The sequence below is a fragment of the Varroa destructor genome, unplaced genomic scaffold (assembly GCF_002443255.2).
Source record: "Varroa destructor unplaced genomic scaffold, Vdes_3.0 BEIS01000006.1, whole genome shotgun sequence".
Taxonomy (NCBI): domain Eukaryota; kingdom Metazoa; phylum Arthropoda; class Arachnida; order Mesostigmata; family Varroidae; genus Varroa; species Varroa destructor.
The window spans coordinates 27933721-27948946 of record NW_019211459.1 but is presented as its reverse complement, the minus strand read 5'-3'; the positions used below and the strand labels follow the sequence as shown (position 1 = coordinate 27948946).

The 15226-nt window shown below is 39.4% G+C and overlaps 2 long non-coding RNA genes across 6 annotated transcripts in view; one reads left to right on the top strand and one right to left on the bottom strand.

The window, feature by feature from the left end:
• Positions 1-5267, top strand: part of LOC147755065 (uncharacterized) — a 10305-nt gene extending 5038 nt beyond the window's left edge. Inside the window, exons 2-3 of the long non-coding RNA XR_015330572.1 lie at positions 235-4020; positions 5128-5267. This is a non-coding gene — a long non-coding RNA (uncharacterized LOC147755065). The remainder of the gene's footprint in view (positions 1-234; positions 4021-5127) is intronic.
• Positions 1989-15226, bottom strand: LOC147755064 (uncharacterized). 5 transcript variants are annotated; one of them, XR_015330564.1, is made up of 5 exons: positions 4847-5134; positions 4433-4661; positions 3871-4008; positions 3056-3110; positions 1989-2161 (listed from the first exon to the last, which is right to left on the bottom strand). It is a non-coding gene; the product is annotated as an uncharacterized LOC147755064 (long non-coding RNA). The 5 variants fall into 5 exon arrangements; XR_015330562.1 differs by lacking the exons at positions 3871-4008; positions 4433-4661; positions 4847-5134 and adding exons at positions 8208-8337; positions 14885-15226; XR_015330563.1 differs by lacking the exons at positions 3871-4008; positions 4433-4661; positions 4847-5134 and adding exons at positions 8208-8337; positions 15071-15226.

The following is a 15226-nucleotide window of genomic DNA, read 5'->3' as shown; positions in this document are numbered from 1 at the left end:
CTTCTTGTATATCACTTGTCTGCACCATGAATATTCTTAGAATGATTTATAACGTGTTATCGTGGTTTTAACTTTCATTAAGAAGAACAAACCCTAAGGTTGTCATTGTAGAACTCAGAAATGTTGCCTATTTCAAGAGTAACCACATGTTTTTTTAACTATCAAAAGGGACCATTTTTCTTTGAACTGCCAGATTCATCTTTAAAATCTATCTTTAAAATGATTTTTTCACAGGGACATCCTAGGAGCAACGTCATAAATTCAAAATTCTAACCTCTCCGGTGTCAAGCCACCAATACGCGCGCAAATCGATGCAGCATTGTATTAGATCGCAAGGAAAATTCTCGCGCTTAAGGAAAATTCTTCACTTGCTGTTTACCAGTGAAAAGCATTGCTCCTGCTTTATTGTGTATTTTAATGCTATTGTACTCTGAGTGTAATTTCAACACGAAGGAGCTCTTCAAAGATGGATGCTCCAGCTAAAAAGGTATATCTTCGATATCTAATACTATGCATTTCGTCAATGCCAAAACACTGATGGAGCAGCCTGGGACATATGTCTTGTGTGAGGCAATGGCGTTACTGCTAAAAGGACTGCTTAAAAAAGATTTGCCAAGCTTAAAACGGTATCCAAATCTTAGAGGATGCTCTCCGCTCTGACCGATAGTTTGAGTTTGATGACGACTATCCAAGGCGACATATGAAGTAAGACAGTCGACCGGCAACTCGAGAATTGGATCGAAAAGCTAAACTACAGCCAGACGACCGTCGTTAACCACCTCAAGTCTCTTGAGTTTACATAGGAACTTAGAGGTACCTCGTGAACTCTATGAATCCAATAAAAATTACGACTTACCACTGCATCTCAACATCTTGCCCGGTATCGAGTGTCACGCAGAAATAACGACCAATTTCGGCATTTGATGATAAATGGCATTTGTACGTACACACGAGTCAAAAGTCGGAATGTTCATCACAATTCATTGGTGCATTCACTTGGCCCACTTGCACCAAGTTAACTAAGCCATTCATGAACAAAAAAGCCTAAAAATTAGGTCAAATCGTCCTGCTCTATGGTAACGCAAGACCAGACACGGCAAATATTGACAAAGCAGGCTGCCTGCAATTCGAACAGAAAGTCTCGTTGTAGCCTCCATATTAGCCGGACCTTGTGCTAACAAGCTTTCCTTTTTCTATTTACTGGGCCATCATTTCGGTGGTCTTATCTTTGACACGGATCGAACACTCAAAACATGGCTGTATAACTTCTTCGAGGCGAAACCCGCTATTTTCTGGGTAAATGGCATACATCAGTCAAGCGGAGAGGTGGAAGAAAGACGTGGACAGTAACAGAGGATACATGATTCACTGCTACAACAGTAAATAACGCATCGTCTTCTTCTATTCAGTTGAAAAAAAGGCAGGAGGTTTCCTTCCAGCCTAAATTTTGGAGGAAAATTATATCATTTAGCAACAGTTTACAGACATCTGTATTCGCTCGTAAACGTTGTTATAGATTGATTTCGTCGGAACACATAATCTATAGTACATTTTAGAGCACCATCCTTCCTCTACGTATCCTTTATATTCTGATATCATGCATTGGAAGCCTTGGCTGTCCCTGACGCTTTCTTTTTAACCTGTTCAGCTATTGGCAATTGGCAATAATCTGGGATAATACTATCATGATACAAGAGCCCACTGGAATGCGCAAATCAACCAAAAGCCCATATGCTCGTAAGGGTAAAAAGTGATTAATCAAAGTAAACATATATTCAGAGAAAGGCAAATAATAAACGGTACAAACTTTCTCCACAAATGAAGTAATAAGTTGAATATAATTAATTAACAAAGTTAAATGAATCCAAGCTGGCAGGGTACTATCTTTTGCGTATAATACTGTGATTCCTTTCATGTAGGCTGGTTCTTGAAAACACGCGGTAATATTTACCTAGATAGAATGAGAAACAAGACAAGTTTTGAAAACATGAAAATGCATTATGAAATTAAAAACGTTTTTATTTGTAAAGCAAATTGTAAGCACCAAATATCCGCATTATCTCACAGCCAAAGATTCATAAAGCAGACATGCTGTAGTTAGATTATTGTACAACGCTGACACAAGTTTGGCGAAACCAGGGTGCTGCCGTGACGAGCAAATCTGGAAACCAATAAAGTTCGATCAAACTATTTAACCACCTAAAAATGGACGACGCGAAAGGAAGCGTAGCATCTATCAACACCACAATGCATCTACCTACGAAAACAGCTGTCGTCGGATATTTTTGCAGTTTTCAGGTGTAGTCTCTTCGTTATGTGGGCGCCATAAAAATATTGACTGTTTTTCAGCTAGATGGCTTTACTAACATAAACGTCTCAACTAATATAAATCGCATCGTTGTAATGCGAAAGGTGAGTATTGGCAATAATAGATGTACTGAAATTGTTAAAATGTCGCTACGAAGACCTAGGATAAAGCCACCTGACAAAAAAGACACAAATGCTTTTGGAAGCCATAAAAATATTGTGCTGTTTATAGTCGACACACGTTATCGGAAGAAACAATCCGGAGATGATTTGTCGCTTTCGTTCTACATGAAAATCTACATGTGAAAAGTACTGCTTGTAGTGGTTGACCAGCAGCAAAAAAAAAGTTAGTTAAATTACTGAGAATGGGCATCGCCTAAGTAACCATCATATCGCCGAAGAACTAAGCATATACTGCTGAAGAGTTCGAAGCCAGTTGAGAAAGGGGGCTATCAAAAAAAAAGCTTGATGTTTGGATGCCACATGAATTGACACAAAAAAAAATACACTCGGTTATATTTCCATCTACAAAACTCTACAGAAACGCGATTGTATCGAGCCATTTCTAAAGCGAACGATTACGAGTGATGACAAGTGGATTACATACAAGAATAATGTGCAGAAAAATATGATTATACAACAAACAGACAAAAAATATAAAAAGATATGTGCTCCTAATCCGACGCTAAGAAAATTCACGAAACGCGTTAGATGGGATTGAAAAATAAGGAAACGAATCGCATATTACCCATTGCTGATGCCAGGCAAAACGATTGATTCGGACCGTCCTCTGCTGTCATCACCTGCCAAGGTAAAAGCAGTCCGTTGAAAAGACTCGGCCGGAACATGTGAACAGAAAAGGTATCATGTTCCACCATGACAATGTTAGACGATATACCCAGTAAAAGCCGAGCGAACTTGAACGTAAAATGTTCATGCGTCGACCATATGGCCCGGATCTTACATCATCGAATTATGATCCGTTTCGATCTCTGCAGAGTCACCTTAGCGTTTCTAGTTAAGTATGAATAAAGGGGTACAAAAATCACTTGACCTAATCTTTTGCTGAGAAATTGCAGAAGATCTACTATAATGGGGTTATGGTGTTATCAGAAAAAATAGCAAGTGGTTATCGATGAAAATTATCCATATTTTGTTCAGTGATATTATGTTTAAATATAAAAAATACTTGTCTCGAACCCGGTCAGTGTTTTTTCGGAAGTCAATATACATTGGTCCACATTTTTGTGCAGAATAAAAGACATTTATTTAAAGTATGAGCTTTCTAGAAGCGTGCTGCTGAAAATGCTGCGAACTTTGTTAGCTAACTAATCAAATACGCCAAGTGATAATGTAAGAACCCAAAAAGCAACGTAAAGCTAATTCATTACAATATCAGATCGCAACAAACAATGAACGAAATGTTCTATATATTGAAAAGTAATATTCTGCATTATCCAGATAATGTTAATCTTGCAAATTTTATCAATGATATATATATATAGCTTACGCCAAAGATTAATATTTGTCCTCATCCTATATACGAAAACGAATGTTTTTTACCTATTTGCTGTGTGCTTGCTATATACTGTAGGGCCGAGTCGCTGTTTCGGTATTGAGCTTCAACTACAAACCGCAGATGTTTATTTTCGAAATAATTCAGATTGACTGCGATGTATGGTTGACATATACCTCCAAGTCCTGTTAATAATGGTAACATATCTGGTTTGATCGTTAATCTAGTCAGGTTAGGAGAAGCACTTATTCTTAGAATAATTCACTTAATGTTTGCATATCGTCTATCGTTTGTTATCACGACTACTAATAGTAGCAACAGGTATTAATGTAAAGTAAATTTGAACTATGATATATGATGCGAAGAAACGAAATTGGCGTTGACTTCTAGGTGTACGCGCGTGTTACCTCGAAGATAGGTCTAGCGCTTCTTCTATTATTATTATTATTATTATTATTAGTACTATTATCTGGTTCTCTTAAAGTAGCTGCTATGTGGTCGCACCGGAGATGGGAACAGGCAGTTAGATCGAGACAAGGGGTCGGTCATATTTCTCGCTCAGACTTATGAAAAATAGCCGGGGGAAACGAAAGCTAGCTTTTAACTCACGAATGCGGCTGTTCGCTCGGGCATCAGAATTTTTGCTTTAAGAGACGCACTTCCTGGCTGCCTCACTTATAGATGAGATCACGATTAGTCGATTCAATGCTGCTTCTACAAATTGCTCACGATTTATTACAATGGTCGACACAGAATACAGTTACAAACTGTATTTAAGGGAATTTGATTCATAAATGAATAAAATCTATCCATTTCCTCTGCTTGCTTCGTATGACGACTGAAACCAACAATCAATTACGCAGCTATAAACAAGAATAACTATGGATTTCCGTTAATGTAATTTAAGCGAGTAGTAAAACGAATTCATCCCTAAGCATAAAATAGATGCTTAGATAATAATTTCAGGTACGCGTAGGTGTAATAGGAAAAAAGAAAGCTGATAATTGGTTGTAGTGCTTTTACCATTTGAGCTGTTCCCATCAGCGTGTATTAGTAAAGTGCTTGCTTACTAAACTCAGGGATTCGGGCGTAAACCCAGTTGATTTCATGCTGGAAGGGGCCGCCAATACTGTGATGCAACGCCTAGTGTCAGTAATGGAATATTTATCTATGGCAGCCTAAGCGACATTTTGAAAGAGCTGATCAGTTGTTCCAATACGGCTAACTAAAATTACCTTTAGAGCTTTTATATATTCGGATTTGCTTCTCTAAGGAGGAAACTAATGTCAACTATTATTTAACAGGTGTTTTACAGTAGCCGTTGAGAGCGTGCCCAAAATAGGACAAGAGGCCCACATGTTGTCTTTCATACGCACTGCAACAGCAAAATATAAAAATGCTGACAATATTAGACCACCTTAAAAAAGACTCTGATAAGGCTGCGATTACCGTGATGCCAAGACTGCTTAGATGACGCACCTAAGTCTACTGCGTGCAAACACATCTCTAAGAACATAGGGATATCTCAGAACCGTGTCCTACTTTTGAATATCTTTAGCTGTTTCGTCTATGAGCATCTTTATAAAAAGAAAGAACGAAAAAAAGAAAAAAAAGCTATATTAGAAGGCATGACTTTTAAAAAGTGATCCCGCGTTGTAACAAACCTCAAGTGGCCTAAGATGGAGACTCAGATTGGAGTTTAGGGTCTTCATGACCCCTTCCAGGTGTTTCTCTCGCTGCTACGGTGAGCAGGATTAGAATAAGCCGTATAGATGCGGCTTACTCTAATTTTACGCTAATAAAATTTGCTAATAAATGCGTAGCTATTTACGTTCAATAGCTATAATAAAACACTTCGAAAAACAGGTATTTACTATACACCCAAAAATATAAACAACTATGACCTTAGGTCGTTCGCTCTGTCAGACTCTTGTGCTTAAGTCCTACTATATCTAGGTAACCTTTACTTAGCAGCAGAGGTCGATTGATTCGGATGAGGCGTTAGTTAATCAAGAAATTGCTTAAAAGGTTATCCTTCTGCTTAGTACCCCTCAAATTTTCAAGTTCATCCCTCAAGCTAAGTTGTTCTTGGCGATGGAACATTCCGGCATGAGGACTGGTATTCTCCTTTTGAGTGTTCTCTCTTTCTTATTCTAGGGTTAAGGCTGAAGTCGTTCTTTATACCCTTTTTCCAAATACCCATGTCTCAGCTATAGGCTTTTAATGACTCATGGAGTCTGCGCGGCCACCCCATTGGCTTCCAAGCGGGAGAGGGAGAACCTCGAAAAAAAGAGTGTGATGAGGGCGAGGGAAGTTAGTACATAAATCCCATTGGATTGGTCGATATGTGGAGAGGCCGTTTGAGGTTCTTTGGCAAAGAACACGAAGAAGCAAACTCTTTTGCGTGCAGCCGAATGTTATATCTAACAATGTTAACATTTTAAGATGAGAATCGACTGTGACTGTCTGAAGATGAATTACCGGCTGGGTTCTCTTAGATGGAACATATCAGAATCTTGATGCCTTCCAATTAATTTTTGTTGGCCTCATAGGGCACAGTTTGGTTTGGACTACTATCGGTTAATTTTAAAAAAATCTTCTACGAAGTATAATCCCATTTTTCTATTGCTCTCGGCTGTTCAACTTTACGACTGTGTCTACCTCGAACAACTGCTGTCTTGTGGCAATCGATAACGTTGCTTTTTACTATTTATTATCAAAGCACCCTCACATAACAATACCTTTTTTGTCATAACTTATTTGGTAATATATTTATATGTTTAAAGCTATCTGTGACAAAGGCAGCAATTCGTCATGTCGAGGGTAACTTGACGAATTTATGAAGCGTCGAGCCCACGCACGGTGCCGGTCTAGGCAGGCGCTTTACATCTCTCTAACTAGAAAAAAAAAACATACAAACGAAATTCACATTTGTTATTTATTAGAAACCGTCTCATCGAAAGCTGATATGATCACTTATTTATTCGTTAACACCAGCTCGTGCGAGCAAGGGACCTTTGTTAGATCTATCAGTTCCTAACCGCGTTGTCACTTATCTTACATCGCTTGTTCTTCGTAGCTATATCCTATGCCCTCTGCGCGAACATTCAAATGCTGCCTTTCCATTGATGGCTACTATATGAGCAATTTAACTTGCGGCAACGCGGTACGGGCATTCATTGAATTCGAATGGCGTCATATGACCGAAATATTGGGACCGTAATCAATAAACGTCGTAACTCATACTAATATATTTGATGACGGGAAACATATACATGTTTAAAAATAAAACCAGTCAAGTTTCCATTTCCTCTTTTCAGATAACAAGAATATGCGATGTTCCGTAATTTCTCCTTGTTTTCCGTTTTTGTCTGTCTACAGTATTACAAAATTTGAGGTTTGCCGTGAAAACCATTTGAACTGCCAACCAGCCTCTGAATAAAGGAAACCAATACAAACCGTTGCCACTAGCAAATTCTCTGTATTTTGGTCAGCCGAGCCGTTTTGCGGCTATTTTTTTGCCCTCAGGGGGAGAAATGTAGCGAGAGAAAGAGGGTCGGCTCTACACTGGCATATGGTAAAAAAACATAATTTTGTGGGCAGCCTTCGTCCCTTGCTTAAGTGCCTGTCTGATGCTGGCCGGCAGCCAGTGAGCGCGGGAGAAAGCAAAACGGAAAATGGCTTAGGAATGTTCTCGTAAGCGAACTTTTTGCAAGCAATTATAACAAATTTGGTCCGATATGAATTAGTGACCGACGATTTCGCCACAGTTTTACTTAGTAATCACACTGATCACTCTTCTTGTAGGCAATGCTTTGATACAATTGTGGATGATACAATTATGTGCTTTGTTTATCACATATAATAGACAAATTTGTACGCTTTTTTTAGCAGATATTCGGAGTTTTCATTGAAGTTTCTTAGAACGAAAGGATCAGATTGCATCTAAAAATGGAATATAACCTTGATATAAAATTATAATATGACTATCGTATGTCTTAGAGACGGTTAACTGTGAAAAACGTTGTTCCGAGAATAAAATGCAATATAACATGCTTTATACGTTTTTCCCATTGAAAATTTAACTATATGAATATTTGTAAATGCACACAAGTGCACATGCTGTCTCCAGAATCGGCTTTGGGCTTTGTTTTGCCCATAGCCTGCAGCAAGATGGAAAAGTTCCTGACAGTGATCCTCGAACAGTGCACCTAAGTACATAGCCATTCTTTGAATTCAGATATATACATGCGCTACAAAATGTTTTTTTGCAATAATTAACATGCTTATCTATCAGATAAAGCTGATATATAAGACCAAGGAAAGGTCTTAAAAAAATCGAATATTCTAACTCAGCCTGCATTATTTGAAAGGCACGACATACGTTGGTTGAATCCAACAGAGCCGCCACCACCATTGCTACAGTAGCAGCCGTGTTCCCGCCTCGGAGCGACCTTCGTGTTTCTCATTGTGTCGCCCAGATGGCGTTAGGAGATACTCAACAGTGGCTCCCTCTAAAAACATTAGAAATCAAATAGAACACGTGGTCGTATTCCCAACGTTTGGTACCGTTGTAAACAAAGTTGTATTCTATGCTGTGGGGCAGCATCCGGCACCGCCGGTTGACTTAATTTCTGGCTCGAAGAGGAACCTGAAAGAAGTGCTAACAATTAAAGTAAGTTTAAAAGCAATATTTTGAAGTTGTGTGGCTAAGCACTCACAACATGGGTCACGAAAGAAAGTATGTGTTGAAATACTAGACTTTGTTTTGTTGAATGCTTATCAATGATTTATAAAGAATAATGCCTGGATGCTTTATCCGTAATTTTGCAACCGAAGTATCTACTTAAAGGAGCTTATTTATTATTATAAATTTTACTATATTGCGGAAACTTTTTAGTTAAATAAAGCTACCTAAGTAGATCACTTGTATTGAAATATCATCTCAACGTTTAACGATCTGGTGGTAAAATGTGTCTTTATCCTTTTGAGATAAAAAAGGTGTAGATGTCTTTCAATAAAGAGAGTTTATCCTAATGTCATTATTTATGTGCCTTTACTGTCAGTCTAATTCTTGTTTACGGATAGAGGTTAAATGAAGTACCTTATTCAAAATTAAGCAGCGAAATTAATTCTTATTATTTTAGACGAACTCGTGCAGGCTCTAGCTGTCTGACTAAAACTTAATCTGAAAAATCAATTGACTGAAATGTTAAGATAACAATCAACCTCATTCCAATTTATGAATAGGTGATAACTAGAAGACCGGAAGATTAAGAATCTTCTAGTTGTTTGGTCATAATAGAATTAATGTCTCTGCGACTTTACCATAAATCATCTTCCAGATAGTTTATATTCGATATAACCTCGCTGTGTTCTGTTCAACCCGACCTAAGCTTAGTTCTACGGTCGTCTTTCACTTTCCTGCAATTCTTATCATTCGTGTCAGGGTAATGTGGACGGTAGCCGCCCGCACATTTCTGAAAAACAAAAACGATAATCATGACTGTGGATCTGTTTGCCTGCAGATGGGGAAAGAACGTGTTAGGCGGCGACATCGCTTCAACCCGATGGCGGTAGGCAATAAAACGTCGAATGAAGGGAGCACTTCGGTCCTTGGTAGTGTAATTATAAGCCGTACGACGGCACCGAGCTGTGACTCAATTGAAAATCTCGTGTCAGGTTTGAAATCAACAGTCGTGGTTAAACGAGCGTCAGCAGCAGCTGTCCTAGTGGGATTAGCTGATGACATGACTTCTCGTCATGAAACACTTCGTCCAGAAGTGATACGCGCAGCTGCGCCACTCCTTCTTGATGATGCGGTTCAGGTTCGCTGCTGCATTGCCAGTTGGCTCAGAGAGGTGAGCCAGGCCGGTCCTGACGTGTGTGGAGCCTTAGTCCAAGCAAGCGTGCTGGATCATCTAGCGTTGGTATTGCAGGAGTTAACAAGAAGTGGGTCATTTTGTAGTCTTGAACCTCGCCAGAGCGCTATTTTGTTAGATCTTTTGAATGTATTAACCAACTTATGTGAAAACTGTGAGCAGGCAGTAGAAATTGTTACTTGTGATAGATTTATTAGCGCCCTATTTTTGCTCCTAAGAGGGGGAGTTGATAGGGTTTCGGTCGCAGCTGGTCAGTGCCTGCTAACGGTTACTGAGGACAATCCTGCGCTCGAGTCAATGGCAGCTTCAGAAATGGGCACCCTTGAATCCATACTGCGTAATCCTTCGAGAACTCCAGCGTACTTATTACTTAAAGCTACAGTTGCTGGAATTATGCATAACCTCGCTGCTCCAACAGCCTTCCTTCCTTTGTTAGTGGATTCTGCTAAGGCAGCTCTTGAGCATGAAATTGCAACTCAGATTTCGTCAGTCATGTTATCAGTTAGCCGATTACTAGAGGTGAGGAAAGGTCGTGATCTAGATATCGAAAATATTCAAGACATGGAACAGGAAGTCGATTCGAGTCTGATTGAGGTTTGTGAAACTCTGCAAGCCAAGAAGACGGCACTTGAACTACTAGTAAATTTGTGCTGTACGAATGATGAAGAAGACAAGTGGGATAACATTGATGAAGATGATGAAGATGCAATGAGTATACATTCTTCTAGCACAACTGGGTTCAGAGAGTCGATATCCCCCGAAATACAGACGGCCATAAGCTCGACCCAACTCTTATCAGCTGTCTTTAACCACATAGGCCCACTTGACACAGCTATCCTCGTCGTGTTTAGGGAATATAAGCCTGCGCGACAGATCGAAAGAGACGTTCACGCTGTGCGTTGTCGAGCCTTGCTCTGTATTGATAACCTGGCACAATCTTTCGACATGTCACAAATCAGGGATATTGAAAATATTCAAGAGATAAGCAAAAAAATACTAGCAATTGCCTTCTCAAATCATTCAAAAAACCAGATCAAGGACGTAGAGCTTCTGGAAGCAGCAAGTTCAGCATGCCGAGCAATATTTGAAGCATTAGTCCGTACAGGTAACCACAACTTAGCTCCAGCGCTTACAGAAGAAGAATTAACGGTGTTATGTAGGATTGTATTAACTAATGACGCATCAGCGGCAGGACGTGTTAACATAACACGGATCGTTGGTACGCTATCGCGTCTACAGCCTTTCCTTATTAATGGGGTAGGACGGTTCCTGATTAAGGTTGCCAGTCAGGATGCAGAGCTTCGTGTATGCTCGGAGGCTCTTGACGCGCTGATCGATGCCTTTGCTGACGATGCGACAGATGCAGCAGCTCGAGAAATCGATCTCGTCAATGAAATGCGTTCACTTGCCCCTCGTTTCAAACAGATGTTGCGCGCCTCTCCCAAGGATGAAAATAAGTCCATTGCCTTTACTTGCTACAATAATGTATTACGTTTCATCAAATATAAAAGCAAAAGACTTAACAAATCATAGCAACACTACGCTCTAAACAAAGTAAGCCATTTTCCATGAGTAGGTGTAGATTTCTTTAGGCAATTGTCAAATATAGGTTATCAAACTTTACCCGGAAACTGAACAGTAATTATGGTCGTTTGTAGTAAATGGTGAAACTCGGACAGCTACTTTAATTTTGTTGGATTAGGATGACACTAGTCTAAGTCACTCTAGTTTTGATATTTTTTTGGAACTAGCCGGTTTCATTACGTCGATTCATGTTATCTGGAAATATAAGTTAACAATATATTTGCCTAAATAAACTGTCTTTATTGAAAATAATCAAATATGCAAATCTATCTCTTGTATCAATTTTAATAAAATATATTATTGGTACGCGCCTAAAATGTGGCTGAGTTACCCACGCGTGTGTCTCAACATACGGTCTAGAACAGTCCGTGCTCTGCGCGAGTTTTTCTTTCAACTGCCAAACCTCCAGGCCTACGATGACACCCGCTTGAGAACTGGCAAGAACTTATAAAATTGTATTCTACCTGGAACACTACGGCATCCGTTCTCTTGGTTTAAACCGAATCTTTTTTCCCTGTTGGGACTACCCCATTTAGGTCTTGCACCTACGCATCTTTTGCAACCAATCGCTTTTCTAACTGTAGATTCTTTTGGATGGAAGCAGACGTTTGAGTACGCACGTTTAGGCCCCTAGACTATGAACTTCGGCAACCTTTACACTGATACACCATTTTCTTGATCTGAGCATATATACGAGGGCCCCTGTGGAACGGCTTTACTAGCCGCTACATGTTTTTCTAAATGCTTGCATGTCCACCAGGCTTCTTAGTAACTAGACATGGTTGCTGCTTCAAGCTGAACTCGCGCAGCCTGCAGTAGTGCGGTGTTCCCTTTGACTCGGTACACGAGTGCGTTGACAACTGGGCACCCAGGAGCATCTTCCCCTACGTCAAGGTTCACGATGATGTGACGAGAGCCTGCGCATTCCCTTAACATCGACCACCTCAAGATCATTCAACTTCATGGTGGGGATCATTAGAAGGTTTGCATCCAACCCAGGCTCATGCGAATGCACCGAAGCTAGCTGCTGTTAACGTTGGAATCTGTAACTCAGAAACAGCTTCGTACATTTTTGCAGAAAAAGCTTCACCTTTTGCGCATGCTGCCTGCCGCTGGCAACGTTTGGGCTTCAGCTGTATCTCAGTCCATTTGGTAGTCGCGTGCTAGATCGCAAAGACTATAAATTTAAGCGGCGACGTTACAAGCAGGTAGTTCACAAAGTCATCACAAAAGCGATTCTTCGATGTCTTATGAGCCTTCGAACTCAAAAGGCAACTCGACACGCTTCAATGGAAACCGCCTTTCTTGGGAGAACGCGTACCGGTTTTTATCAACTCCTTAAGCACGTGCACAATATTATTCCGAGGTAGTATTCTCCGTGGAACCCGAATCGAATAGACGAGTCTTACTCATTCCAGGATGACTTGCATTCGTCATTGGATTCGAACCAGGACTGACCTTGAACCTGAGCTGAAAGTCCCAGAAGCAGTTCCCAACAGACGCTTATGTGACCAGCTGTAGACACCTGCTATCTCCAAGGTCCTCATCGCCCAGGACTCGCGAATTGGTAGCTTCGGTATCAACGTAATACCGTCCACATTCTCTGTCGAACGTGTTCTACCACAAATCGTGTTTCTGCGGCTTGGTTGATCACATTTTCTATGTTCAATTTGATTCCTTCTCCTCGCTGTTACTAATTGTACTTAACCAGTTGCACCACACCGACACAGATACCTATGACTTAATATATTAATGGTACGCGTCGCAATATATATATATATATATAGCGCAAAAATGTTTATTAACCTTGTTTCGTGAGACAGCTTACATAACATAAAAAACTAACAAAAGTTCTCGGTGGCCGCCAAGGTAACAGTGCTTATATGAATCGATCGAAACGCTTCTGTGGTATCATGTGCGGGTATCACATTCCCATAGCCCTAACTAGTCACGCATCCGTCTTGATAAATGGGAATGCCAACAACCATTTACTTTTTTACGGTTCGTTTTACATTCGTATAGCAAATCTCGCGTAGAATGTTACACTAAGCTGAAATACTCGGTTATTACTTAATACGAGGACGCTAAGATTATTTTTGCAATTAGAACGAAATGACCGTATATAAAACAAAATCACAGAAAATTGATTCGTTAAAAGCGTAGAAACGGTTCTAGAGCAGAATACTAAAAATGAACGTTAATTCGAATAAAGCAAGCATAGAGCCTTTCGTCTCTGTTAATTGGATTTATTAAGACAAGGGGCGTAATGCTAAAGAAAACAGTTTTCTTGCGCTGATGTGCAATTGTTTTGTAACATTTATTGTATCAACTATAACCGTCACAGCAATAATAAGTGAATAGCCGAATCTGTTGTGGTTACCTGGTGACTAGCGTTGACAGCTGTAAGGATCAAACGTTATCATCATTCACGGATTACGCCCGCTTTCGGCACAGAAGCCGCATGAATCTGTTCGGCCAAGTTCGGCTAGCAACGGTTTACAGGGTTACAAATGTATGCAATAACCTGATAATAACTCAATAAGGAGCGTTTTCTTTTAAATTTGAGTTGACTAATTGTGTTGATAAGCTAATTGGGTTGATAACAAGAACCTATGTTAAGTATGTTCTGTTAAATGTGCTTGATTTGTGATACGATTAGAAAGTAGCGTCTAGAACGTTACCGAAACCAGATGATCGTTTTGATTTCATTAATAAATATTATAAACAAGAACATGGATTTATAATTTTCAATGTAATAAAGCAAGCAACTAAGTAAACAATAGATGTTCTAAAAAACATAACTCTGACTTTTATTAATGACATCTAAGTTCTTAAGTATGGTATAATATAAAACAGTGGCTTACTGTTTAGCTTACATTTCTCATTTATTGAAGCTCTCTCTCTCTCTCTCTCTCTCTATATATATATATATATATATATATATATATATATATATATATATATAACATATATGGGTTAAAATTGATGCTGTTGTCTAGATTCTAGTTAGGTAAATGCTAGAATTCCAATGAATCCTCATTGGATCAACTTCAATGCTCCTAAAAATATGACAGTATGCGCGATATATTCCTGTCTTTAATAGCTTTGAAATTTCCATAATAACTAAGTTTTTGAACAATAAAATTAGTAATAGGAAAAAAGAATAGAAAATCGCTTCTTAGGCATCACATGATTTGTCGCTTGAGATTGGTGGTATTACATAAGAAGAATGTTCGAGCTCCTTCAGCTGGCAGTGAGTTATGCTCATAGAACACATGTTCGCGGCATACATGAGCCGAAATCCTTTTCAGATTTTAAAAAATATCTGTGCATATGACCATTTTGCAAATAAGTTCAAAAGTCAAACCACCGCAACCGACATATTCCCGTGCAACAATACATAGAACTAATTGTCCCCATGTTGACAACAGATTAGCCGAATTATCGGGATAACAGGGCATAGCTGCGAATGCAATTATTACTGGTATTTGCCGAGTTATATACTACTTCAGATGTACTGCCTTTTACATTTTACTGTGATAGAAAATTTGCTTCTTCATTTTCTATGTTAAACTTCTTTAATGCTATTACGTACCTTTGAAGTTTTCTAGATACATTACGTCTGCATTTTAGCATGCGTATACGCAGTGTCAAATTGAACCTTTTTTTATGACGCGGCCGCTTGATGAGGAAAGAGGCAGAAAAAAGAGTAGATTCGCTAGAAATAACAGCCTAGTCTGATTTCAATACAGAGCATACATATAAATGCTGGCGTACATACGTATTACTTGTAGCACTTCTTGAGGTAGCCCATCTTTTTGTGCCTCTCATACTGACTCTCTCTACCAGACATCTATCTATCGTCTGCGAGGGCTTTCCCCTTCGGTTTTCTCATGATCGTGGTTGCGCATGCGTGATTTTGTCATTTTAGTTGGCG